This window comes from Eubalaena glacialis, unplaced genomic scaffold, assembly GCF_028564815.1.
Source record: "Eubalaena glacialis isolate mEubGla1 unplaced genomic scaffold, mEubGla1.1.hap2.+ XY scaffold_986, whole genome shotgun sequence".
NCBI classification, from domain to species: domain Eukaryota; kingdom Metazoa; phylum Chordata; class Mammalia; order Artiodactyla; family Balaenidae; genus Eubalaena; species Eubalaena glacialis.
In genome coordinates, this window is record NW_026871893.1 from 1 (window position 1) to 27,643 (window position 27,643).

The window sequence follows — 27,643 nt, forward strand, 5'->3', positions numbered from 1 at the left end:
CTTGTTCTTTCTCTCTCTAACACATGAGGAGAGGGAGGGAAGTCCGCCATCTGCAAGCCAAGAGAGGGATCTCCCCGGAACCCTGCCACGCTGGCACCCTGATCGGGGACTTCCAGTCTCTCCAGAACGGTGAGAAAATACATTTCAGTTCTTTAAGCCACGAGCCGGCGGCATTTTGTTTTGGCAGCCCTGGCAGCCCCATCAAACTAAGACCGGAGGTCTGACTTGGTGCCTGCATCCTGCGTTTCTCACCAGCTCCTGGGCGATGCGGATGCTGCTGGTCACAGACCGCACTTTGAGCAGCAAGGGCCTAGAACCGATTACTAGAAAGTGACCCTAAAGGCTGTATATTCTCCCTGACGATGAGTACTTTCAATGTTCTCCTGTAAATCTACAACAGAGATCTGTTATTATAACCCCAAACTCTTAACAGCTCTGGCTTGTCAGAGGCACTCAGCAAATCATTGCCAGAGAGAAGAATGGATGAGCCAAGGGTTGTGCCTGACAGTTGGCTGCCTGGCCTCGGGGGAAGACCTCTGCCCTTGGAAGACCTTTGGAAGCATCGTGGGTGAGTCAGGCAGCCTCTCTCCCCTCTGAGACTTGGGGGTGATAACACTTCCTCAGGGTACTGTAAAGGTAAAATGAGATTGTGACCAGGAATGTGCCATAAGCAGTGCCTGGCTCACACACAGAGGCACTAACAAACCGTCGGTGAGCAGATCTGAGCCCCACGAACGGTTTCTTGGCCTCTGGACTGGAACTCCTTGGTGCAACGCTCATGTTGGCCTCCTGACCTGGAAGCTGACCAGACTGTCCCGGTCAGGGCAGCCAGCGGGCCCGGGCGGGAGGATAAGAATTGGGGGGGGGGGGAGATGAGGGAATTTATTTAGAGCCACTTTTTATTTTCTGTGACATGGAAAATACTTCTGTGCCTGGCCTTCACCCATTTTTTCCCTATTGAATGGTTGTTCTTTTATAATAACTTCTAGGAGCTCGTTATGTGTTAGAAAGATAAGTACTTTTTCTGTGATTGGGGTTGCAAATATTTATTCTCACTTGTTTTGTCATAAATCACCTGTAAGTGATGTGACACCCCGGGGCAGGTGCTGGGAGTAGACAGAGGCAGGCCAGAAGCCGTTCCTGCCCTCAGGGCGCCTCCAACCCAGGATGGGGGCTAAGACACCGGCCCAGATGGCCAGAACACCAAGCAGGACAAGGAGGAGGCCAGTGAGAGATGAACAGATGGTTGGGGTGTTTGGACCACAGCCACCCCTTCTCAGGGAAGCCAAATGAGTTGAGCAGAAGGTGGTCTGATGCACACAGATCTGAACAGGGCTCATGGGATTGGCGGGGGGGGGGGGGGGGCCTGAAGAGCCTTGTCAAGCACATCACACATTGTCTCATTTGACCTTCATCCATTCGTGCAACAAATATTCACCGAGTGCCAAGTACATATGGAGCACTACCACAGGTGCTGAGGAAAGAGCAGCAAACAAAGCCTTTACCATCAAGGTGAAAAACAGTACAGCACTCATATCTGTATATGCGTGAGTGGACCTACATACCTATGTGTCTGTGTGTCCGTATCTATGTGTATAACTATGCCACGTGACAATCATAGGTGTCAATAACGACTTGGCAGCCGGCAGAGAACTAAGACCAGGTGAAGTGGGATGTGAAACAGGAATAGCTCAGGGTGGGTAGGTGGAGATAGTTGACAGCACTGTAAAATGGAATTATTTCTGTTTTACAGGCAAGAAGTGACTTTCCCTAGAGTGTACTTATCAAGACATTCCCATGTGCTTGCATTTCCACGCGTAGCTTCACAAGTCCCCTAATAAGAGAAGCATTATCATTATCCCCAGTTAAAAAATCATGATCCCCAATTTAAAAAAAACCGAGGCCCCAGTGTTTAGTGAGATGCTTGAATGCAAATCCTGACTTTGTCTCACATTAGCTGTGTGACCTTAGGCAAGTTGCTTGGCCTCTCAGCAGCACTTCAGTCTTTAACAGCGCCGCGTGGCTTGCGGGATCCCAGTTCCCCGACCAGGGATGGAACCCGGGCCCCGCCCCGCCGCCCGCCCCCCCCCCACCCACCCCCCGCAGTGAAAGCGCCGAGTCCTAACCACTGGGCAGCCAGGGAATTCCCTCACACACTTTAAATATTCTTAACTTTAAATATTCTTAGGCACGTTAAAAAATAAAGAGAAACGAGTGAAATTCAGTTTCATGTTTTCTTTAACTCAAGATACTTTGGCAATTCCCTGGCGGTCCAGTGGTTAGGAGTCGGAGTCGGGGTCGGGGGTGGGGGTGGGGGGGTGGGGGGGTGGGGGGGCCGGGTTTGATTCCTGGTCGGGGTTACCGGGAGCTGCGGCGCGGCCACAAAAATAGAACAAAAAACAAAAACAGATATCTGAAATATCACTTCAACACGTAATTAATACGGAAATTACGGAGATATTTGACAGTTTTTAATACTAAGCCTTTGCAATCCCATGTGTATTTTACACTTAACAGCACATATGGATTAGGAGGAACCACCTTCCTAGCGCTCCCCAGCTGCGAGTGGCTAGTGGCTGTGACAGCTCAGGTCAACAGAATGGGGATGAGAGTGGAGGGAAACGAGTGAGGCGCTTGTCTTGGCCAAAAAATTTCAGGGAGCACCAAAAACCCAGTAATCAAAATAAATCTCCCGATTATCTTAGAATCCAGGTAAGATGAATTGTATCAAAATAGTACTTATCTTGATTGCTGAAGAGCGTTTCGGGGCGGCACTCCCTTAAATGTCCCCCTACCTCCCCGCCCCGAAGGCTAGTTTCTCACTGGCCTCACCTAGTCTTGGCCCCGGATAATAATACTAATACCCACCCCGTGGAGTTATGGGGAGGATCAAATGAGTTAATACACACGGAGCGCTCGGCAGAGGGGCGGGCTCTGGGAAGGGCTCAGGCAGCCCCCGCCATCAGGCTTTCCCTGCGGCAGGGTGAAACGACCCACTGGGTTTCAGTCCTACATCAGTGATACCTTCTAGCTCTTCTGAGATCCAGTGAAAGAAATAGAAACTCCCCAACTAAAGTGAAGCTCTGTTAGGAAGGGGGATGGAAAAGGTTTACGCTGCCTGGGCAGCCTGCAGCCTTTGCCACAGAGAAGCGTTGCCGCTGCGAAACTTTATCCCCGCTTTGCCAGAGGCCTTAATTTATTTACGGTCCTTGATGCCCAGAGCGTCCCTGGCAGTCACTCTCCTCTCTGGTGTCCTGCCACCCCAGGCCAGATCTTCCCCTCTTCACCCCTGGATCGGGCCAGGACCCTCCTAAGTGCTTCCCCGATTCAGTCTGTTTTGCACACCTTTTGTTCACTCAACAAACGTTTCCTGTGCACCTCCTACAGGTCGGGCACTGGGCTAGTGCTGGGATACAGAGGTTAAGTGCTGACGAGGGTCGCCGCCCTCAAGGATCTCAGATTTCAGTGGCGGAGATAAAGGACTGCCCCCAACGAGTGGTGAATGGTGGACTTGAAGTCCGGGGTGGGGTGAAATACAAAGGAGGGCCGCAATCATCCTGGGGTGGGGTGGGGTGAGGTGGGGTGCGGAAGAGCCCACGAGGAAGGCTTGCTGGGGCAGCTGAAGCCCAAGCGGAGCCCAGAGGCTCTGCGTAAGAATTAGACAGGTGAGGAGGAGGTGTAGGGAAAGGAGGTCTCAGGCAGAGGAAGCTTTCTGTAGGAAGCCCGGCATCTGGGTTCATTCGTAGAAGCACCGACGGACGCAGGCGCTTGAGTTGGAGAGAATCCCTCCAGCTTTTGCTCAGCCCGGCCCTCCATATCCACACACCTCCTCCCTTCCCCACTGTGGGCCATCCGCCTTCCGCCTGGCAGGGAGATTACCCCACCGGCCCTGGGAAGCCCCCCTCTAGATCTTCCGCTCCCCGGACTCAGAATGAGTCCCCCACCCGACCCTACGAAGCGGAGGCCTATTTAACACATTGCAGTCTGGGCGTTTCTAGCGAATGTGTCTTGCGACCTCGTCTTCAGGAAAACTCTCAGCCAACGGCTCCTCCCACAGGCCCCTCTAGCCGCCCACCCGGAATCCCTTATGGTTCGGTCTTTTGTCTCCGCTTGCATTGATGCCAAAGAAGAGGTCCCCCGCAGCAGCCCAGAGGATAAGGTCAGCCCGCCGGAGCCACGCCCCCTTGGGCGGGCGGGGGCGGGGCATGCAAATCAGAAATGGCGCTTCAGCCCGAGAACGACGAAGCTGCAACAGATCCAGAATTCCTCTTCTACAATGTAGAGAATAAAAAATCTGCACGAGAGTGTGGTGTAGTGCCACCCACAGTATTGTCACCGAAGCAAAGGCAGTGAGACCTCGAGTGAGCAGTGACAGGGGTCACACTGAGTCCAATATGGATGCGAGGAGGACGGTGACAGCGATGGCAGGCTGCTGGGTATCGCTTCTCGGCCTTTTGGCTAAGATCAAGTGTAGTATCTGTTCTTATCAGTTTAATATCTGATACGTTCTCTACCCGAGAACAACATATTAAACGGATTTTTGGAGTCGGGAGTTGGAGTGGGAGCTTGCTCCGTCCACTCCACGCATCGACCTGGTATTGCAGTGTTTCCAGGCCTGGTGCACGCCCCCCCCCCCGGGGGTAGTAACTGATGTTTCAAAAAGTGAGAGTCGTGTGTTGTCTGTCTTTCTGCGCTGCTTTAGCGAAGCTTTTTTTTTCGTTACAGTGGTCTAGTACTTTTCCGTTCTCAATAGTGTTTTTAAAACGTTCTTGTGTGTTTCTTTCGTAGACTTGTTCGTTTGAGACAGATGGTGTTTGCAGAAAAAGGAGTAAGTTGGTCGGCTAGAGAAACGTAACCGTTACAACGGAGAGAACTCTCTCTTTCGATTTCTCACTTTTCCAGCGTTGGGAGGGTTCTTCGTGCTGTTTGGCAGAAGGACCAACGGCCAGAAGCAGCTGATTGCCCTATGTCTCTGTGTGCTTTGGCTGTTTTCGCATTCACCCTGCCGTTTCTCTCCGTTTCTTTTCCGCTTAATAACTGAACGTCCCTTTCTCCGTTTTCCTCTCATTTCCCCCATGTTTTAAACCCTGTTCTTGGGCTAAGAATTTCTTCTCTTTTCTGCTTTCTTTCTAAGTGGAGTTTTTGTGCTTTTTGCTCCAACTTGGCGTGCTCCGGAGAGCATAGTTTCTGCCCCACAGCCTTCTCACGGGGCCTCTCTCCCCCATTCCTCCGTCTGTAGAAACTAGGAAAGGAGCGGAGGGGGTATCCAAGCTTCCTCTTGCTGTTCCCAGACCGTTTCCACGCCACCCTCAAGGCACAAGGAAAACAGTAGCTTGAGTCTTCTGTCTTCCGTCTCCACTTTCCCCGGCTTCTTTTGGTGTCTCCAGCATTACTCCTGTCCTCGTGGTTCCTGATGTCAATATCCACAGGCGGAAAAGGATCGAGCGGGAGGGCAGCTCCCGCTGAGAGCCACGAAGATCCACCCGGAATGTAGGTTTAAATGCCGGGCTTCCCTGGTGGCTCAGTGGTTAACAATCCGCCTGCCAGTGCAGGGGACACGGGTTCGAGCCCTGGTCCAGGAAGATCCCACATGCCGCGGAGCCACTAAGCCCGTGTGCCACAACTACTGAACCTGCGTGCTGCAGCTACTGCAGCCCGCACGCCTCGAGCCCGCAACAAGAGAAGCCCCCGCAATGAGAAGCCCGCGCACCGCAACGACCAGTAACCCCCGCTCGCCGCGACGAGAGCAAGCCCCCGAGCAGCAACGAAGATCCAACGCAGCCAAAAATAAATAAATAAATACATTTATATTAAAAACAAAAAAAAAAAAAGTGATGGGCTTTTCACTTAGGTGTGTGGGTTGGTTGTACTGTATACAGCTGACTGACTGACAAGGAGAGGTCAGTGCCACTGAAGGAGTTTTATTACTTACAGTTCCCAAGAGAAGAGGGCACGCCACACCCTGCAGCGAGCCACATGGGGGACTCGGCCTGGCCTGCTTGGTTGGGAGGCAGGAGAGGAGAGTATATGGCCTTTATCGTCCTGGGGAGGGGAGGGGAGGGGAGGGGAGGGGAGGGGAGGGGAGGGTGGGAAGAATGGGCAGAGGCAGCAGGGTAGGCAAGTTTGAGCAAGGTTCGGATTGGACCATTAGAATAGCATTCGGTGAGCTTTGGGCTACGGGGCTGTTCTCTAGTTGTGAGGTACCGGGCCCTGGGGTGAGAGAGGGCAGGGGAAATACTAGCTGGAGTGTGAGAGTAACTAGAGGAGGCAGTTGCAGATACGGGTGTTGGAAGATTGCTTTGCACGTGAACGGCAGGCTCCCAAAGCAAGCAGGTTGCATTTCTAGGAATTAGTTAGTCCTGGGAGGGGCAGTCTCTTCCAGGCCAGCAGGCCCTCAAGATGTCAAAGCATCGTAAATTATAGAAAAATTTAAAACATGATTAATCCAGTGGATGATCATTTTATTTGCACTTTCCAGTCTTGGGATTACCTAGGGGTAGAGTGTGGAAAGGCAAAGAGGGCGCTAGTAGAAGCATTCGACCTACACCTCTCCTACCAAGGCATCCCCCCCGCAGCACGAGATCAGATTCCAATGAACAGTATACATTGGGGTTTATTCATTCAAGAAATATGGATTGAGGGACTTACTTCCCCGGTGGCGCCGTGGTTAAGAATCCGCCTGCCAATGCAGGGGACACGGGTTCGAGCCCTGGTCCGGGAAGATCCCACATGCCGCGGAGCGACTAAGCCCGTGTGCCACAACTACTGAGCCTGCGCTCTACAGCCCGCGAGCCACAACTACTGAGCCCACGTGCCACAACTACTGAAGCCCGCACGCCTAGAGCCTGTGCTCCACAACAAGAGAAGCCACTGCAATGAGAAGCCCGCGCACCGCAACAAAGAGTAGCCCCCGCTCAATGCAACTAGAGAAAGCCCGCGCACAGCAATGAAGACGCAATGCAGCCAAAAAGTAAATAAATACATAAATTTATTTTAAAAAAGAAGAAGAAGAAGAAGAAAACCTAGAGGAAGATTTAGGAAATTATAAGTCCTTTCGACTCAAAATCTGAAAGATATTTTTTTAATTGATACATATGATGATATAAAAAGAACTTTCCATGAAACCTTGAGGCAATGGAATCATCACCTTAAGTAAAGCCAAAGCCAGATATCCAACAGGAGAAAATGTTCACCGCTTCCATTACAGACAAAGGGCCAGTCCCCTGAATGTGTAAGTTGCAGATCCACGCCCTTAGGATAAAGCCCATCCGAGAATCCAGGAGGAAAAGGGCCGAAGACCCCCAACAAGGAGTTAGTTCACAGAGAGAAAATAAAGGCGTCTCTGAAACAGGAGAGGACGCTCAACCTTATTTACCCAAGATTAGAAAACTGCAAATCCAAACTACGCCGAGGTACCATTTTCACCTATGAGATCGACCCCTCCCCCTTTCCCCACCCCGCACCAAAAAAGCATTCGCAGGTTTGATGCCACGTGGGGTTGTTGGCGAGGCTGGGGAAAGAGGCGCTGCTGGGGAACGCCTGCCCTGCTCTTCCGGTCACCGTTCGTGATCTCCCGAGCTTCCAGGCTCCGTTGCAGTGAGGATGGCTGGGACCGCGACGGCCCTGCACCACCGTGAGGGCACAAGGGCACGCGACCGGCCTCCGCAGAGCGCCGTGCACGGGGGCCGGGCGCGATTCGCAGGCCCTTCAGTCCGTGCACGTCGATTTGAGCAAACTCCGCGGGAGTGAATCACGCTGCGAAAACGGAGATGCTAAGTTATTGATTTGCGACGGGCAGTGTTGCATTCCAACGACTGTCACCCAGGACATCCCTTCTCAGGACGACCCCCCAGGGGACCCGAACCGTCGGGCAGAAGACGGGCGGGAGAACACCGACGCGAGCAGAGCGGCCCCGAGCAAGGAGGGGCGAGGGGGGTGTGGTGGTGGTGGTGGTGGTGGTGGCGGCGGCGGCGGCGGCTGACGAGCCGCCGTAATCGTGGCGTGTGTCGGGCACTGGCTAAGCGTGGAGGAGGCACTCTTACTCATTGAACGGTTGTTGAATGTGCAGTGCGTGCGTGGGGGAAGAGCGGTGGGCAAAAGCAAGTTCTTGATTTCTGGGGCTCGAACCGTGACAGCTGCTACCGTGTCAGCGCTCCCCTCGCATTCTCCGGCTGCCGCCCCTGTCTCGGGTCTGCGGCAGGACGTGCACCGGCCAGGAGGCCAGGAGGCGGGCTCCGGGTCCGGCCTGGGCTCCGGGCGCGAGGAGCCGGTCCGGAGGGTGGAGTCCGCCCGCGGTAGCCGCGCGTCCTCGGGCGACAGAAGGCGGAGCATGCAGATTAGAAATGGCTGTTCGGCGCGGGAATGACGGGACAATCAAGTACACAGAATTTCTCCTCACAAAGGTAGAGAACAGAAAGTCTGCACAGGACTCTAGTGATAGCACTGTGGACGACGCAAAAGGAGTCAGACGAGGCGTGAGGCTGAGGGCGCTCACCGTGGCTTGAATAGGGATGAAGGGAGGACGGCAACGGCCAGAGAGAGGGAGATGGTATCGCTTCTCGGCCTTTTGGCTAAGATCAAGTGTAGTATCTGTTCTTATCAGTTTAATATCTGATACGTTCTCTATCCGAGGACAATATATTAAATGGATTTTTGGAGCAGGGAGTTGGAATAGGAGCTTGCTCCGTTCACTCCGCGCATCGACCTGGTATTGCAGTATTTCCAGGAACGGTGCACTTCCCTTTCAGGGGATTAAAACCACTGTGTGAAAAGCAGATACTGGCTTCCACGTTGTAATTTCTCAGTTTTAGCACATGGGTGCAGAAACTGTTTTTCTTACTTTTTGTGTCACTGCGGGGAGTTTGGGATGCGGGTAAGTCCGCTGATCAATGTTTTTGTGCACTGTTTCAGAAAGGAAAAAGAAAGAGCGGGTTGGCTTCTGGAGCCTGCGTTCTCGGCCAACACGTGGCACTCCAGGCACTGCATCCTGGTTTTTTCCCAAGAACCCCTACAGTTGCCGAGGCAGCGGCGCGGGGAAGAGGCAAAAGGAAGCTGTAGGAGCACCTTTCCCTTTTGCCGTTGCCAACGTGCGGTAGGCTCTGTCGACCTATGGCCGACGTAGACCGACAGACGCGTTCCTTTTTCCTGGCAGCAGTCTATTTTCTTCCTCGACGCAGGCAGTGTGGTCAGTACTGTTTTCTTTTAAACGTTCGTTGTGGAGAAGGCTCAGCTCCTCCGCAGGGACCTCCGTCCACCTCCTCTGAGGGGGAAGAGGTACCTTCTCATCAGAGTGCTTTACAGGAAGAATGGAGGAAAAAAAAAAAAAAAGTTAGTGGACTTAAGGCGCGAGAAATACAGCCCCCCCCCCCCCCACCGGCCTCTCTTCTCTTGTCCTGCTCCCCCGCCGCAGGGAAGCCCGATCTCAAAACCTACACCCCAGCGCTGCCATCTGCGGCGGAGCGAGCGCGCCCGCTCAGCCCGCCCGGGCGCCGCGCTAGCGCTAAGCGGCAGTGAGTTCCAACTCGACCTACACGCGGGCGCAGCGTGACGCTGGCCAGGTTAAGCCCCCTCCCACAGAGGGTGACAGCCGGCGCTGGCGTCACTTCCTTCCTGATTTCTCCCCCCACCCCCGCCGCAGGTAGCGCTGCAGTCTCACCGCCCCTTGCTGCCCAGCACGTGCGTGAGCTGATGCTTCCGCCGCAGCGGTAGAGCCTCTGCTGCGTCACTTACCCTCCGCTCTGCCGTCCGCAAGGTAACTTACTGGCCCCTGTCCTACCTCAGGCGGCGTCCAAGGGCTGCCCTGCGTACCTGTGCCACGTCGTCTCTCACGCCCACTGCCCCCGCGCGTCCCTGGCACTGCGGGCGCGTGGGGGAACAGGAAGACACGACTGAACCCGCAGCCTGAGGAGCGATCGCTCTCACCCGTGGCTGCTAGGAAATGCAGCGGGCTCCACTACTTCTCCTTCACCCACCTGCGACCTCGGTCCTGTCCGCCGCTGGGGTCCATCTCTGCGCTGCGCCGCCACCGCCACACGGGCTTGTGTCGGCAGCGCGCGTGCGTGCAGTAGCCTGGAGCGGTTACGGACGAAGCTGCAGGCTCAACCGCTGCTTCGAGGAAGGTGGGCACACTTCAAGGGTGGGAGCGCCTGTAACCTCGAACGCGTAGCGCGCATGGGGGCGGGCCTACCGGCTAATCGCTACCTGTCAAGAAAAAAAGTGGCGCTTCAGAACGCCTGCTGGCCTTGTGGACGGGGCTTACAAACGCCGATAGGCATAAGTTATGAGGGCCGAGCCCACCTTACGAGCTCTCTGCGTGCGGTTCTTCCTCAGAGAAAAAATCGTTTCCCTTTTAGCCGAACTAACGACCACAACGCAGCAGCTCCCGCGAGGGCAGCACTCGCGGCTACCTCTCACGCGGCACAGGAGAGTGAAGAAAGGGGAAGGAACAGAAGGCTTGCGCGCGTGTAGCCGGCGGCGGGACCCAAGCCACCCCACTTCTGTAGGCGAGTAACCGAAAACACGAACAACAGCACACTACTTTCGCAGGCAGGCCACAGACCCAGCCGTACCTACCGCCCCATTTACGCCGTAGCGGATGTGGAAGTAAGTTTGTAATGGTGTAGAACAGCTGTATCTTGCAACACGCACAGCGCACTCGATCCCGAAAATCCCCGTTTGTTCTCTCGTTGTGTATTGTTGTAGTCCCCCGAAGGGGTGCACCGTTCCTGGAAGTACTGCAATACCAGGTCGATGCGTGGAGTGGACGGAGCAAGCTCCTATTCCAACTCCCTGCTCCAAAAATCCATTTAATATATTGTCCTCGGATAGAGGACGTATCAGATATTAAACTGATAAGAACAGATACTACACTTGATCTTAGCCAAAAGGCCGAGAAGCGATACCACTGCCAACCCCTTCGCCAGCACACCCCTCTTCTCCCACGCCTTTCAGCTCACGGTGAGGAAACTCATCCTCAAACGAAAGCCCGCCCTCTTCCCTAGACTTCACAGTGCCCTAGTGCCACAACTTGTAACACATACCTAGTTTGTCAGATCCTTTAACTTATTGGGGGCTTTTAGGCTTTCTATTCTCCCATGCCTCCCCCGGCCAAGCAATTTGCATGCCCCGCCCACAAGCGCGCCCGTTTCCTGCTCCCCGTGTGTGCCCTCTCGCGGTGGAACCGAAACAAGCGCGTACCCGGAAAGCTCCTTCCGCCTGCTTTCCCGGGAAACGCCCAGAGCGAGAGAGACGCACAGAGTTCTACCAGGTTTTGCTTTCCAGCATTTCTTTTTCTTCTCAATTTTTCCCCCAAACATACAGGTACGTTGAAAGATTTTTACAAGTGGACACCCACCCACCACCTAACGTCATCTTACTGTTGTACGGACGCATACGCACATGAGTTGGCTATGTTTAAGTTCTAGGGTCTAGGGTCAAATTTTAATAACGTCGTTTCCCACAGTCCTTTATTTTCCCTTCTATCAGTTATTCACAAAAAGACTTAAATATAAGGAAAAACAAGACGAAACAAAGCAGGTCCTTCTTGTGTCAGGGCCTACTGGGTCCCGGAGAGCAAATGTGCATGTCTATTTTTCCCTGGGTACTGAGAGATAAGGGGAGCCCCATCAGCCCGGCTGTGTTTTTTGCCCCCTACGGTCAGTTCAGTGGCACAGGTGCAGCCCAGAGTGGTTAGGAGGTGGAGGTTGGCCACGTGAGCCTGACAGCGCGGGCACGGGGCGAGGCAGCCGCGGGGGGGCGGAATCTACGTGCGGGGGAAATTGTCTGGATGAGGGGTGGGGGTGAAGGGACGCTGAAAGGTGTGCCGACAAAACAATGAATCAATAGTCAATCTAAGAAGGAAACGGGAAATTTGCTTCGAGCCCACCTGAGGGTTATAACCGGGGAGACGGTCTTTCCGAAACCTCTGAGGACTGTTGCGAAGAGGTAAGGTACTTTCCTCCCCCGCCCCACCCCCGGGCCGCGTGGCTTGCGGGATTGTGGGATTTGGGATCTTAGTTCCCCCACCAGGGATTGAACCCGGGCCCTCCGCAGTGAGAGCGCCGACTCTTACCCACTGGACGGCCAGGGAAGTCCCATGGGATACTTTTTGTTTTTAATTGAAGTATAGTTGATTTACAATGTTTCAGGTGTACAGCAAAGTGATTCAGATATATTTATTTGCTTTTTATTATATATTCTTCAGATATATAATATATACTCCTTTTCAGATATATATACACGCTGTATATATTATATAGTATCATATAGTCTTTTCAGATTCTTTTCCATTATAGGTTATTACAAGATATTGAATATAGTTCCCTGTGTTATACAGTAGGTCCTTGTTGTTTCACTCTTTTATGTATGGTAGTGTGTATCTCTTAATACCAAATTCCAAATTTCTCCCTCTCCTCCTCACTTTCCCCTTTGGTAGCCATAAGTCTATGTGATTGTAGAGAAGGGGTAAGTGCAATCAAGCACACATCTTGGTAAAAGGTTACAGCTACTCAGAAGGAACAGATATCTTAGTTAAGGGTTTTAGTGCTTTTCTAAGTATGGGAAGCATGCAAGAAACTGGGTGCATAAAATTTTCTCTTGCAAATATCTAACTCTCTGAGGTCGGGTTCTGTCAGTTTCCTCCTCATCCTGATCTCCACCCTGAATCCCTTTCAGGGTGGGTGGTAGGTCAGCAACTATAGAGACTAATGACTTGATCCTTGTAGAACTGGATGGTGGGCAATTCTTTATTTTACAGTCCCTTCCCTTTCAGTCTTAATGTCCACCAAGGCTAAGGGGGCATGTCGTAACCAAACTGTGCCACTTGCTAAGAATGCTCATTCCCAGGTCAGGCGAGGATTTCGTTGATAGGCCACTCGATGTGCTATTACTGGACTAGGCCCTGTTAACAATAGCCAAAAGCCTCTGGACTGCCTGTCTTACTAGTCTGTTATGGTCCAGGAAACAGTTCCCGCTTGTTGCTCCTTCCCTCCTCTAGAGGTACACTATTGCAATCATTGCTCTTATCTTATAGAACTGGATATTTGATCTATCATCGCAAGTCCCCAAGTCATCGTTACTTCTGATCTCAGATGGCCTCGGCTTGTGGCAGCTCGAAGCAAGATTTTGGTTCCTGGCCAGAGATTGAGGTCAGGTCGAGGCAGTGAGAGCACCAAATCCTAGCCACTAGATTAGTGATCAGTGACAAGGACCTGGTCCTTTGGCTTTGCAGAAAAGAATTCCCACAAAGACGGAAAGTAGTGAAACAAGTAAAGTGTTTATTAGGAGGAAAAGGGTACAGTATGTGTGGATAGACACACGGGTGGCTCAGAGAGAGAGTCGTGCCCTCGTGGTAGTTTGAATCACATTTATGGGGCATTTCTTCCAGGTTTCCTTTGACCAATCATCTTGCTTTGCCTGGTTCTGAGTCCGTATTTGGTATATGTCAGGGTTCTCTCCTGTGTGCCTGTGCATCTCTTGGCCAAGATGGATTCTAGCGAAGAGGCCGATGGGTAGATGACATCACTTACTATGAGGTGACCCCCCCCTCCCTTTTTGACCTCCAAGGAGCCTTTCTGCACATGTGTAGTTGGGGAGGTCTCCCTGACTTCGAGAATGAAGAATATGTGGTCTTTTATCTCTTATCTGAGCAGGGTCCAGCCTCCTCCATCATCCTCGGTTTTGGAGTTTCTGCTATTATGGAGTTCCTGTCCACAGGGGACTAACTTCAGCTGTTTGGCCTGGGGCCCATCTATCTCCTGCCTCATTTCTATCAGCGGCTCAGTCACACGTTCAGTAATGCAGGAAACAGTAATCTTGTAAAATAGGCAGAATACAAGTAATATAGCTAGTAACATCAATAAGGTCATAAGTAAGTATTTAAGCCAAGAATTCCATTAGATGCAGTTCAGTATCTCCCCAGGTCATCCGACCTGTTCCACACCAATTGCTATCTCCGGAGGACAACAACTGTTACCGGCAGGAGGGCTTTTTAAGTAGCGCTCTCCGTGTTGCGACTCCAAATCCTGGAACTAGTTTTATCCAGCCTTGCAGAGGCGGCATCTCCAGGTAACGTTGTTAATTAGGTGGCAGGCCCGAGGCTCCATCCAAGGCGGCTGCCAGGCTCCATGCTCTTCACCACTTCAAGCCTGCCTGACCACCAGGTGTTGATGCCTTCAACAGGGTCGCCACTGCACTGCAATCCTGCCCTGCCCCTAGGCCTGTGGTCACGAGAAGCCCGGACCTGTCTCTTCCATGTTTGCAGTCTCTTACCCCGTAAGACTCTCTGTATTCTCTTGGACCGCTCCTCCAATCCCCCTCGGATTTCTGAAACCTTGTTTTCTGACTCTCCCCACCCCCCATTCTCAACCTTCCTTCTCTGTTCGCTCTAACCTTCCCCTGAGGACACGCATTCCTGCAGCCTACTCAGGTGGTGGCCATCTCTCTTCACGCCTCATTTCGCTGGTCCTTGCTCCACGTTGTCACTTACACAGCACCCTCCCCCTTCCCTGTCTGCCACAGCCAACCTTGAATCTCACACCACCAGGCTATACCACCCACGACCAAGTCTCCTTGCTACTGTCGACCATCCAGCTGCAGGTCACTTCCTGGCAGGTTTTAGCTCCTGGCTCCCTGTCTCTCTCCAGCACACTCCCGTCATCATTCCTGGTGATGTCAACAGCCCCACAGATGGCCTCTCAGTTTCTTGACTTAGCCCCAACCCCAGTCACTCACTCCCCTGGTCTAACCCTAAATCTAGTCTTTTTTTAAATTTTAAAATTATTTTATTTTATTTTAGGCTGCGTTGGGTCTTTGTTGCTGTGTGTGGGCTTTCTCTAGTTGCAGTGAGTTGTTGCGGAGCACGGGCTTTAGGCTCACGGGCTTCAGTAGTTGTGGCTCACAGGCTCTAGAGCGCAGGCTCAGTAGTTGTGGCGCAAGGGCTTAGTAGCTCCGCGGCATGTGGGATCTTCCCGGACCAGGGCTCGAACCCATGTCCCCTGCATTGACAGGCCGATTCTTAACCACTGCGCCACCAGGGAAGCCCCCTAGATCTAGTCTTTACCAAGTGCTTTAACCCCTCTGCTCCTAGCATCACACTCTCCAATCACCTTCCTCCTTCCCTCCCCCTCCCTCCCACCCTCCGTCCCTCCCTTAGCTACCCTTTGGTACCTGCCACCTGATGAAATAAAATTCATATTTTAAGGCAAGAAAAAAATTTTGAATATTTATTTATTTTGGCTGCACTGGATCTTAGTTGCAGCACTCAGGATCTTTGTTGCAGCATGTGGACTTCTTAGTTGTGGCATGCATGTGGGATCTAGTTCCCTGACCAGGGATTGAACCCAGGCCCCCTGCATTGGGAGCGGGAGCCTTGACCACTGACCCACAAGGGAAGTCCTTGCAGCAACTGTTATCTTTAAGAGAAATGATTAATTGGCATTTTACATAAAGTTCACCAAGGATGTGTGCATATACAAGGTGAGTGGTGGGTTATGCTGACCCCTGACATGATAGAGAAAGGAATGTTATCTTCTAAGGAGTTATCTGACTGGCGGCAGAAGGACAAAAAAAATGGATCTTTATGGTCCAGCAGGTATTTCTGCCCTTGGGGAGGTCTGTTTATGCATAACATAGTTGCACAATGCACACTAGAGGGGAGGGAAGAGGCACAAATGGGCAGAGGAAAAAAGTTTTGTTTAAATTTTTCTTGTTTTGGGACTTCCCTGGCGGCCATCTGAGATCAGAAGTAACGATGACTTGGGGACTTGCGATGATAGATCAAATATCCAGTTCTATAAGATAAGAGCAATGATTGCAATAGTGTACCTCTAGAGGAGGGAAGGAGCAACAAGCGGGAACTGTTTCCTGGACCATAACAGACTAGTAAGACAGGCAGTCCAGAGGCTTTTGGCTATTGTTAACAGGGCCTAGTCCAGTAATAGCACATCGAGTGGCCTATCAACGAAATCCTCGCCTGACCTGGGAATGAGCATTCTTAGCAAGTGGCACAGTTTGGTTACGACATGCCCCCTTAGCCTTGGTGGACATTAAGACTGAAAGGGAAGGGACTGTAAAATAAAGAATTGCCCACCATCCAGTTCTACAAGGATCAAGTCATTAGTCTCTATAGTTGCTGACCTACCACCCACCCTGAAAGGGATTCAGGGTGGAGATCAGGATGAGGAGGAAACTGACAGAACCCGACCTCAGAGAGTTAGATATTTGCAAGAGAAAATTTTATGCACCCAGTTTCTTGCATGCTTCCCATACTTAGAAAAGCACTAAAACCCTTAACTAAGATATCTGTTCCTTCTGAGTAGCTGTAACCTTTTACCAAGATGTGTGCTTGATTGCACTTACCCCTTCTCTACAATCACATAGACTTATGGCTACCAAAGGGGAAAGTGAGGAGGAGAGGGAGAAATTTGGAATTTGGTATTAAGAGATACACACTACCATACATAAAAGAGTGAAACAACAAGGACCTACTGTATAACACAGGGAACTATATTCAATATCTTGTAATAACCTATAATGGAAAAGAATCTGAAAAGACTATATGATACTATATAATATATACAGCGTGTATATATATCTGAAAAGGAGTATATATTATATATCTGAAGAATATATAATAAAAAGCAAATAAATATATCTGAATCACTTTGCTGTACACCTGAAACATTGTAAATCAACTATACTTCAATTAAAAACAAAAAGTATCCCATGGGACTTCCCTGGCCGTCCAGTGGGTAAGAGTCGGCGCTCTCACTGCGGAGGGCCCGGGTTCAATCCCTGGTGGGGGAACTAAGATCCCAAATCCCACAATCCCGCAAGCCACGCGGCCCGGGGGTGGGGCGGGGGAGGAAAGTACCTTACCTCTTCGCAACAGTCCTCAGAGGTTTCGGAAAGACCGTCTCCCCGGTTATAACCCTCAGGTGGGCTCGAAGCAAATTTCCCGTTTCCTTCTTAGATTGACTATTGATTCATTGTTTTGTCGGCACACCTTTCAGCGTCCCTTCACCCCCACCCCTCATCCAGACAATTTCCCCCGCACGTAGATTCCGCCCCCCCGCGGCTGCCTCGCCCCGTGCCCGCGCTGTCAGGCTCACGTGGCCAACCTCCACCTCCTAACCACTCTGGGCTGCACCTGTGCCACTGAACTGACCGTAGGGGGCAAAAAACACAGCCGGGCTGATGGGGCTCCCCTTATCTCTCAGTACCCAGGGAAAAATAGACATGCACATTTGCTCTCCGGGACCCAGTAGGCCCTGACACAAGAAGGACCTGCTTTGTTTCGTCTTGTTTTTCCTTATATTTAAGTCTTTTTGTGAATAACTGATAGAAGGGAAAATAAAGGACTGTGGGAAACGACGTTATTAAAATTTGACCCTAGACCCTAGAACTTAAACATAGCCAACTCATGTGCGTATGCGTCCGTACAACAGTAAGATGACGTTAGGTGGTGGGTGGGTGTCCACTTGTAAAAATCTTTCAACGTACCTGTATGTTTGGGGGAAAAATTGAGAAGAAAAAGAAATGCTGGAAAGCAAAACCTGGTAGAACTCTGTGCGTCTCTCTCGCTCTGGGCGTTTCCCGGGAAAGCAGGCGGAAGGAGCTTTCCGGGTACGCGCTTGTTTCGGTTCCACCGCGAGAGGGCACACACGGGGAGCAGGAAACGGGCGCGCTTGTGGGCGGGGCATGCAAATTGCTTGGCCGGGGGAGGCATGGGAGAATAGAAAGCCTAAAAGCCCCCAATAAGTTAAAGGATCTGACAAACTAGGTATGTGTTACAAGTTGTGGCACTAGGGCACTGTGAAGTCTAGGGAAGAGGGCGGGCTTTCGTTTGAGGATGAGTTTCCTCACCGTGAGCTGAAAGGCGTGGGAGAAGAGGGGTGTGCTGGCGAAGGGGTTGGCAGTGGTATCGCTTCTCGGCCTTTTGGCTAAGATCAAGTGTAGTATCTGTTCTTATCAGTTTAATATCTGATACGTCCTCTATCCGAGGACAATATATTAAATGGATTTTTGGAGCAGGGAGTTGGAATAGGAGCTTGCTCCGTCCACTCCACGCATCGACCTGGTATTGCAGTACTTCCAGGAACGGTGCACCCCTTCGGGGGACTACAACAATACACAACGAGAGAACAAACGGGGATTTTCGGGATCGAGTGCGCTGTGCGTGTTGCAAGATACAGCTGTTCTACACCATTACAAACTTACTTCCACATCCGCTACGGCGTAAATGGGGCGGTAGGTACGGCTGGGTCTGTGGCCTGCCTGCGAAAGTAGTGTGCTGTTGTTCGTGTTTTCGGTTACTCGCCTACAGAAGTGGGGTGGCTTGGGTCCCGCCGCCGGCTACACGCGCGCAAGCCTTCTGTTCCTTCCCCTTTCTTCACTCTCCTGTGCCGCGTGAGAGGTAGCCGCGAGTGCTGCCCTCGCGGGAGCTGCTGCGTTGTGGTCGTTAGTTCGGCTAAAAGGGAAACGATTTTTTCTCTGAGGAAGAACCGCACGCAGAGAGCTCGTAAGGTGGGCTCGGCCCTCATAACTTATGCCTATCGGCGTTTGTAAGCCCCGTCCACAAGGCCAGCAGGCGTTCTGAAGCGCCACTTTTTTTCTTGACAGGTAGCGATTAGCCGGTAGGCCCGCCCCCATGCGCGCTACGCGTTCGAGGTTACAGGCGCTCCCACCCTTGAAGTGTGCCCACCTTCCTCGAAGCAGCGGTTGAGCCTGCAGCTTCGTCCGTAACCGCTCCAGGCTACTGCACGCACGCGCGCTGCCGACACAAGCCCGTGTGGCGGTGGCGGCGCAGCGCAGAGATGGACCCCAGCGGCGGACAGGACCGAGGTCGCAGGTGGGTGAAGGAGAAGTAGTGGAGCCCGCTGCATTTCCTAGCAGCCACGGGTGAGAGCGATCGCTCCTCAGGCTGCGGGTTCAGTCGTGTCTTCCTGTTCCCCCACGCGCCCGCAGTGCCAGGGACGCGCGGGGGCAGTGGGCGTGAGAGACGACGTGGCACAGGTACGCAGGGCAGCCCTTGGACGCCGCCTGAGGTAGGACAGGGGCCAGTAAGTTACCTTGCGGACGGCAGAGCGGAGGGTAAGTGACGCAGCAGAGGCTCTACCGCTGCGGCGGAAGCATCAGCTCACGCACGTGCTGGGCAGCAAGGGGCGGTGAGACTGCAGCGCTACCTGCGGCGGGGGTGGGGGGAGAAATCAGGAAGGAAGTGACGCCAGCGCCGGCTGTCACCCTCTGTGGGAGGGGGCTTAACCTGGCCAGCGTCACGCTGCGCCCGCGTGTAGGTCGAGTTGGAACTCACTGCCGCTTAGCGCTAGCGCGGCGCCCGGGCGGGCTGAGCGGGCGCGCTCGCTCCGCCGCAGATGGCAGCGCTGGGGTGTAGGTTTTGAGATCGGGCTTCCCTGCGGCGGGGGAGCAGGACAAGAGAAGAGAGGCCGGTGGGGGGGGGGGGGCTGTATTTCTCGCGCCTTAAGTCCACTAACTTTTTTTTTTTTTTTCCTCCATTCTTCCTGTAAAGCACTCTGATGAGAAGGTACCTCTTCCCCCTCAGAGGAGGTGGACGGAGGTCCCTGCGGAGGAGCTGAGCCTTCTCCACAACGAACGTTTAAAAGAAAACAGTACTGACCACACTGCCTGCGTCGAGGAAGAAAATAGACTGCTGCCAGGAAAAAGGAACGCGTCTGTCGGTCTACGTCGGCCATAGGTCGACAGAGCCTACCGCACGTTGGCAACGGCAAAAGGGAAAGGTGCTCCTACAGCTTCCTTTTGCCTCTTCCCCGCGCCGCTGCCTCGGCAACTGTAGGGGTTCTTGGGAAAAAACCAGGATGCAGTGCCTGGAGTGCCACGTGTTGGCCGAGAACGCAGGCTCCAGAAGCCAACCCGCTCTTTCTTTTTCCTTTCTGAAACAGTGCACAAAAACATTGATCAGCGGACTTACCCGCATCCCAAACTCCCCGAAGTGACACAAAAAGTAAGAAAAACAGTTTCTGCACCCATGTGCTAAAACTGAGAAATTACAACGTGGAAGCCAGTATCTGCTTTTCACACAGTGGTTTTAATCCCCTGAAGGGGAAGTGCACCGTTCCTGGAAATACTGCAATACCAGGTCGATGCGCGGAGTGAACGGAGCAAGCTCCTATTCCAACTCCCTGCTCCAAAAATCCATTTAATATATTGTCCTCGGATAGAGAACGTATCAGATATTAAACTGATAAGAACAGATACTACACTTGATCTTAGCCAAAAGGCCGAGAAGCGATACCATCTCCCTCTCTCTGGCCGTTGCCGTCCTCCCTTCATCCCTATTCAAGCCACGGTGAGCGCCCTCAGCCTCACGCCTCGTCTGACTCCTTTTGCGTCGTCCACAGTGCTATCACTAGAGTCCTGTGCAGACTTTCTGTTCTCTACCTTTGTGAGGAGAAATTCTGTGTACTTGATTGTCCCGTCATTCCCGCGCCGAACAGCCATTTCTAATCTGCATGCTCCGCCTTCTGTCGCCCGAGGACGCGCGGCTACCGCGGGCGGACTCCACCCTCCGGACCGGCTCCTCGCGCCCGGAGCCCAGGCCGGACCCGGAGCCCGCCTCCTGGCCTCCTGGCCGGTGCACGTCCTGCCGCAGACCCGAGACAGGGGCGGCAGCCGGAGAATGCGAGGGGAGCGCTGACACGGTAGCAGCTGTCACGGTTCGAGCCCCAGAAATCAAGAACTTGCTTTTGCCCACCGCTCTTCCCCCACGCACGCACTGCACATTCAACAACCGTTCAATGAGTAAGAGTGCCTCCTCCACGCTTAGCCAGTGCCCGACACACGCCACGATTACGGCGGCTCGTCAGCCGCCGCCGCCGCCGCCACCACCACCACCACCACCACCACACCCCCCTCGCCCCTCCTTGCTCGGGGCCGCTCTGCTCGCGTCGGTGTTCTCCCGCCCGTCTTCTGCCCGACGGTTCGGGTCCCCTGGGGGGTCGTCCTGAGAAGGGATGTCCTGGGTGACAGTCGTTGGAATGCAACACTGCCCGTCGCAAATCAATAACTTAGCATCTCCGTTTTCGCAGCGTGATTCACTCCCGCGGAGTTTGCTCAAATCGACGTGCACGGACTGAAGGGCCTGCGAATCGCGCCCGGCCCCCGTGCACGGCGCTCTGCGGAGGCCGGTCGCGTGCCCTTGTGCCCTCACGGTGGTGCAGGGCCGTCGCGGTCCCAGCCATCCTCACTGCAACGGAGCCTGGAAGCTCGGGAGATCACGAACGGTGACCGGAAGAGCAGGGCAGGCGTTCCCCAGCAGCGCCTCTTTCCCCAGCCTCGCCAACAACCCCACGTGGCATCAAACCTGCGAATGCTTTTTTGGTGCGGGGTGGGGAAAGGGGGAGGGGTCGATCTCATAGGTGAAAATGGTACCTCGGCGTAGTTTGGATTTGCAGTTTTCTAATCTTGGGTAAATAAGGTTGAGCGTCCTCTCCTGTTTCAGAGACGCCTTTATTTTCTCTCTGTGAACTAACTCCTTGTTGGGGGTCTTCGGCCCTTTTCCTCCTGGATTCTCGGATGGGCTTTATCCTAAGGGCGTGGATCTGCAACTTACACATTCAGGGGACTGGCCCTTTGTCTGTAATGGAAGCGGTGAACATTTTCTCCTGTTGGATATCTGGCTTTGGCTTTACTTAAGGTGATGATTCCATTGCCTCAAGGTTTCATGGAAAGTTCTTTTTATATCATCATATGTATCAATTAAAAAAATATCTTTCAGATTTTGAGTCGAAAGGACTTATAATTTCCTAAATCTTCCTCTAGGTTTTCTTCTTCTTCTTCTTCTTTTTTAAAATAAATTTATGTATTTATTTACTTTTTGGCTGCATTGCGTCTTCATTGCTGTGCGCGGGCTTTCTCTAGTTGCATTGAGCGGGGGCTACTCTTTGTTGCGGTGCGCGGGCTTCTCATTGCAGTGGCTTCTCTTGTTGTGGAGCACAGGCTCTAGGCGTGCGGGCTTCAGTAGTTGTGGCACGTGGGCTCAGTAGTTGTGGCTCGCGGGCTGTAGAGCGCAGGCTCAGTAGTTGTGGCACACGGGCTTAGTCGCTCCGCGGCATGTGGGATCTTCCCGGACCAGGGCTCGAACCCGTGTCCCCTGCATTGGCAGGCGGATTCTTAACCACGGCGCCACCGGGGAAGTAAGTCCCTCAATCCATATTTCTTGAATGAATAAACCCCAATGTATACTGTTCATTGGAATCTGATCTCGTGCTGCGGGGGGGATGCCTTGGTAGGAGAGGTGTAGGTCGAATGCTTCTACTAGCGCCCTCTTTGCCTTTCCACACTCTACCCCTAGGTAATCCCAAGACTGGAAAGTGCAAATAAAATGATCATCCACTGGATTAATCATGTTTTAAATTTTTCTATAATTTACGATGCTTTGACATCTTGAGGGCCTGCTGGCCTGGAAGAGACTGCCCCTCCCAGGACTAACTAATTCCTAGAAATGCAACCTGCTTGCTTTGGGAGCCTGCCGTTCACGTGCAAAGCAATCTTCCAACACCCGTATCTGCAACTGCCTCCTCTAGTTACTCTCACACTCCAGCTAGTATTTCCCCTGCCCTCTCTCACCCCAGGGCCCGGTACCTCACAACTAGAGAACAGCCCCGTAGCCCAAAGCTCACCGAATGCTATTCTAATGGTCCAATCCGAACCTTGCTCAAACTTGCCTACCCTGCTGCCTCTGCCCATTCTTCCCACCCTCCCCTCCCCTCCCCTCCCCTCCCCTCCCCTCCCCTCCCCAGGACGATAAAGGCCATATACTCTCCTCTCCTGCCTCCCAACCAAGCAGGCCAGGCCGAGTCCCCCATGTGGCTCGCTGCAGGGTGTGGCGTGCCCTCTTCTCTTGGGAACTGTAAGTAATAAAACTCCTTCAGTGGCACTGACCTCTCCTTGTCAGTCAGTCAGCTGTATACAGTACAACCAACCCACACACCTAAGTGAAAAGCCCATCACTTTTTTTTTTTTTGTTTTTAATATAAATGTATTTATTTATTTATTTTTGGCTGCGTTGGATCTTCGTTGCTGCTCGGGGGCTTGCTCTCGTCGCGGCGAGCGGGGGTTACTGGTCGTTGCGGTGCGCGGGCTTCTCATTGCGGGGGCTTCTCTTGTTGCGGGCTCGAGGCGTGCGGGCTGCAGTAGCTGCAGCACGCAGGTTCAGTAGTTGTGGCACACGGGCTTAGTGGCTCCGCGGCATGTGGGATCTTCCTGGACCAGGGCTCGAACCCGTGTCCCCTGCACTGGCAGGCGGATTGTTAACCACTGAGCCACCAGGGAAGCCCGGCATTTAAACCTACATTCCGGGTGGATCTTCGTGGCTCTCAGCGGGAGCTGCCCTCCCGCTCGATCCTTTTCCGCCTGTGGATATTGACATCAGGAACCACGAGGACAGGAGTAATGCTGGAGACACCAAAAGAAGCCGGGGAAAGTGGAGACGGAAGACAGAAGACTCAAGCTACTGTTTTCCTTGTGCCTTGAGGGTGGCGTGGAAACGGTCTGGGAACAGCAAGAGGAAGCTTGGATACCCCCTCCGCTCCTTTCCTAGTTTCTACAGACGGAGGAATGGGGGAGAGAGGCCCCGTGAGAAGGCTGTGGGGCAGAAACTATGCTCTCCGGAGCACGCCAAGTTGGAGCAAAAAGCACAAAAACTCCACTTAGAAAGAAAGCAGAAAAGAGAAGAAATTCTTAGCCCAAGAACAGGGTTTAAAACATGGGGGAAATGAGAGGAAAACGGAGAAAGGGACGTTCAGTTATTAAGCGGAAAAGAAACGGAGAGAAACGGCAGGGTGAATGCGAAAACAGCCAAAGCACACAGAGACATAGGGCAATCAGCTGCTTCTGGCCGTTGGTCCTTCTGCCAAACAGCACGAAGAACCCTCCCAACGCTGGAAAAGTGAGAAATCGAAAGAGAGAGTTCTCTCCGTTGTAACGGTTACGTTTCTCTAGCCGACCAACTTACTCCTTTTTCTGCAAACACCATCTGTCTCAAACGAACAAGTCTACGAAAGAAACACACAAGAACGTTTTAAAAACACTATTGAGAACGGAAAAGTACTAGACCACTGTAACGAAAAAAAAAGCTTCGCTAAAGCAGCGCAGAAAGACAGACAACACACGACTCTCACTTTTTGAAACATCAGTTACTACCCCCGGGGGGGGGGGCGTGCACCAGGCCTGGAAACACTGCAATACCAGGTCGATGCGTGGAGTGGACGGAGCAAGCTCCCACTCCAACTCCCGACTCCAAAAATCCGTTTAATATGTTGTTCTCGGGTAGAGAACGTATCAGATATTAAACTGATAAGAACAGATACTACACTTGATCTTAGCCAAAAGGCCGAGAAGCGATACCCAGCAGCCTGCCATCGCTGTCACCGTCCTCCTCGCATCCATATTGGACTCAGTGTGACCCCTGTCACTGCTCACTCGAGGTCTCACTGCCTTTGCTTCGGTGACAATACTGTGGGTGGCACTACACCACACTCTCGTGCAGATTTTTTATTCTCTACATTGTAGAAGAGGAATTCTGGATCTGTTGCAGCTTCGTCGTTCTCGGGCTGAAGCGCCATTTCTGATTTGCATGCCCCGCCCCCGCCCGCCCAAGGGGGCGTGGCTCCGGCGGGCTGACCTTATCCTCTGGGCTGCTGCGGGGGACCTCTTCTTTGGCATCAATGCAAGCGGAGACAAAAGACCGAACCATAAGGGATTCCGGGTGGGCGGCTAGAGGGGCCTGTGGGAGGAGCCGTTGGCTGAGAGTTTTCCTGAAGACGAGGTCGCAAGACACATTCGCTAGAAACGCCCAGACTGCAATGTGTTAAATAGGCCTCCGCTTCGTAGGGTCGGGTGGGGGACTCATTCTGAGTCCGGGGAGCGGAAGATCTAGAGGGGGGCTTCCCAGGGCCGGTGGGGTAATCTCCCTGCCAGGCGGAAGGCGGATGGCCCACAGTGGGGAAGGGAGGAGGTGTGTGGATATGGAGGGCCGGGCTGAGCAAAAGCTGGAGGGATTCTCTCCAACTCAAGCGCCTGCGTCCGTCGGTGCTTCTACGAATGAACCCAGATGCCGGGCTTCCTACAGAAAGCTTCCTCTGCCTGAGACCTCCTTTCCCTACACCTCCTCCTCACCTGTCTAATTCTTACGCAGAGCCTCTGGGCTCCGCTTGGGCTTCAGCTGCCCCAGCAAGCCTTCCTCGTGGGCTCTTCCGCACCCCACCTCACCCCACCCCACCCCAGGATGATTGCGGCCCTCCTTTGTATTTCACCCCACCCCGGACTTCAAGTCCACCATTCACCACTCGTTGGGGGCAGTCCTTTATCTCCGCCACTGAAATCTGAGATCCTTGAGGGCGGCGACCCTCGTCAGCACTTAACCTCTGTATCCCAGCACTAGCCCAGTGCCCGACCTGTAGGAGGTGCACAGGAAACGTTTGTTGAGTGAACAAAAGGTGTGCAAAACAGACTGAATCGGGGAAGCACTTAGGAGGGTCCTGGCCCGATCCAGGGGTGAAGAGGGGAAGATCTGGCCTGGGGTGGCAGGACACCAGAGAGGAGAGTGACTGCCAGGGACGCTCTGGGCATCAAGGACCGTAAATAAATTAAGGCCTCTGGCAAAGCGGGGATAAAGTTTCGCAGCGGCAACGCTTCTCTGTGGCAAAGGCTGCAGGCTGCCCAGGCAGCGTAAACCTTTTCCATCCCCCTTCCTAACAGAGCTTCACTTTAGTTGGGGAGTTTCTATTTCTTTCACTGGATCTCAGAAGAGCTAGAAGGTATCACTGATGTAGGACTGAAACCCAGTGGGTCGTTTCACCCTGCCGCAGGGAAAGCCTGATGGCGGGGGCTGCCTGAGCCCTTCCCAGAGCCCGCCCCTCTGCCGAGCGCTCCGTGTGTATTAACTCATTTGATCCTCCCCATAACTCCACGGGGTGGGTATTAGTATTATTATCCGGGGCCAAGACTAGGTGAGGCCAGTGAGAAACTAGCCTTCGGGGCGGGGAGGTAGGGGGACATTTAAGGGAGTGCCGCCCCGAAACGCTCTTCAGCAATCAAGATAAGTACTATTTTGATACAATTCATCTTACCTGGATTCTAAGATAATCGGGAGATTTATTTTGATTACTGGGTTTTTGGTGCTCCCTGAAATTTTTTGGCCAAGACAAGCGCCTCACTCGTTTCCCTCCACTCTCATCCCCATTCTGTTGACCTGAGCTGTCACAGCCACTAGCCACTCGCAGCTGGGGAGCGCTAGGAAGGTGGTTCCTCCTAATCCATATGTGCTGTTAAGTGTAAAATACACATGGGATTGCAAAGGCTTAGTATTAAAAACTGTCAAATATCTCCGTAATTTCCGTATTAATTACGTGTTGAAGTGATATTTCAGATATCTGTTTTTGTTTTTTGTTCTATTTTTGTGGCCGCGCCGCAGCTCCCGGTAACCCCGACCAGGAATCAAACCCGGCCCCCCCACCCCCCCACCCCCCCACCCCCACCCCCGACCCCGACTCCGACTCCTAACCACTGGACCGCCAGGGAATTGCCAAAGTATCTTGAGTTAAAGAAAACATGAAACTGAATTTCACTCGTTTCTCTTTATTTTTTAACGTGCCTAAGAATATTTAAAGTTAAGAATATTTAAAGTGTGTGAGGGAATTCCCTGGCTGCCCAGTGGTTAGGACTCGGCGCTTTCACTGCGGGGGGTGGGTGGGGGGGGGGCGGGCGGCGGGGCGGGGCCCGGGTTCCATCCCTGGTCGGGGAACTGGGATCCCGCAAGCCACGCGGCGCTGTTAAAGACTGAAGTGCTGCTGAGAGGCCAAGCAACTTGCCTAAGGTCACACAGCTAATGTGAGACAAAGTCAGGATTTGCATTCAAGCATCTCACTAAACACTGGGGCCTCGGTTTTTTTTAAATTGGGGATCATGATTTTTTAACTGGGGATAATGATAATGCTTCTCTTATTAGGGGACTTGTGAAGCTACGCGTGGAAATGCAAGCACATGGGAATGTCTTGATAAGTACACTCTAGGGAAAGTCACTTCTTGCCTGTAAAACAGAAATAATTCCATTTTACAGTGCTGTCAACTATCTCCACCTACCCACCCTGAGCTATTCCTGTTTCACATCCCACTTCACCTGGTCTTAGTTCTCTGCCGGCTGCCAAGTCGTTATTGACACCTATGATTGTCACGTGGCATAGTTATACACATAGATACGGACACACAGACACATAGGTATGTAGGTCCACTCACGCATATACAGATATGAGTGCTGTACTGTTTTTCACCTTGATGGTAAAGGCTTTGTTTGCTGCTCTTTCCTCAGCACCTGTGGTAGTGCTCCATATGTACTTGGCACTCGGTGAATATTTGTTGCACGAATGGATGAAGGTCAAATGAGACAATGTGTGATGTGCTTGACAAGGCTCTTCAGGCCCCCCCCCCCCCCCCGCCAATCCCATGAGCCCTGTTCAGATCTGTGTGCATCAGACCACCTTCTGCTCAACTCATTTGGCTTCCCTGAGAAGGGGTGGCTGTGGTCCAAACACCCCAACCATCTGTTCATCTCTCACTGGCCTCCTCCTTGTCCTGCTTGGTGTTCTGGCCATCTGGGCCGGTGTCTTAG

General features: G+C 52.7%; 3 long non-coding RNA genes and 6 other non-coding genes across 9 annotated transcripts; 5 read left to right on the forward strand and 4 right to left on the reverse strand.

The window, feature by feature from the left end:
- The first annotated feature begins 37 nt into the window (after positions 1-37).
- Positions 38-5,796, forward strand: LOC133083966 (uncharacterized). Its single transcript, XR_009699336.1, has 4 exons — positions 38-129; positions 434-568; positions 4,789-4,828; positions 5,240-5,796. It is a non-coding gene; the product is annotated as an uncharacterized LOC133083966 (long non-coding RNA).
- Positions 4,439-4,629, forward strand: LOC133083975 (U2 spliceosomal RNA). Its single transcript, XR_009699345.1, has one exon. It is a non-coding gene; the product is annotated as a U2 spliceosomal RNA (small nuclear RNA).
- A 2,754-nt stretch (positions 5,797-8,550) lies between the features above and the next one.
- Positions 8,551-8,741, forward strand: LOC133083973 (U2 spliceosomal RNA). Its single transcript, XR_009699342.1, has one exon. It is a non-coding gene; the product is annotated as a U2 spliceosomal RNA (small nuclear RNA).
- Positions 8,742-8,858: 117 nt separating this feature from the next.
- On the reverse strand, positions 8,859-10,875 carry LOC133083968 (uncharacterized). Its single transcript, XR_009699338.1, has 4 exons — positions 10,569-10,875; positions 9,972-10,196; positions 9,730-9,855; positions 8,859-9,292 (listed from the first exon to the last, which is right to left on the reverse strand). It is a non-coding gene; the product is annotated as an uncharacterized LOC133083968 (long non-coding RNA).
- On the reverse strand, positions 10,709-10,899 carry LOC133083969 (U2 spliceosomal RNA). Its single transcript, XR_009699339.1, has one exon. It is a non-coding gene; the product is annotated as a U2 spliceosomal RNA (small nuclear RNA).
- Positions 10,900-17,919: 7,020 nt separating this feature from the next.
- On the forward strand, positions 17,920-18,110 carry LOC133083972 (U2 spliceosomal RNA). Its single transcript, XR_009699341.1, has one exon. It is a non-coding gene; the product is annotated as a U2 spliceosomal RNA (small nuclear RNA).
- Positions 17,944-20,083, forward strand: LOC133083967 (uncharacterized). The gene is made up of 4 exons (XR_009699337.1): positions 17,944-18,246; positions 18,619-18,847; positions 18,964-19,089; positions 19,526-20,083. It is a non-coding gene; the product is annotated as an uncharacterized LOC133083967 (long non-coding RNA).
- On the reverse strand, positions 20,077-20,267 carry LOC133083974 (U2 spliceosomal RNA). The gene has a single exon (XR_009699343.1). It is a non-coding gene; the product is annotated as a U2 spliceosomal RNA (small nuclear RNA).
- Positions 20,268-24,188: 3,921 nt separating this feature from the next.
- Positions 24,189-24,379, reverse strand: LOC133083971 (U2 spliceosomal RNA). The gene has a single exon (XR_009699340.1). It is a non-coding gene; the product is annotated as a U2 spliceosomal RNA (small nuclear RNA).
- Positions 24,380-27,643: the final 3,264 nt, after the last annotated feature.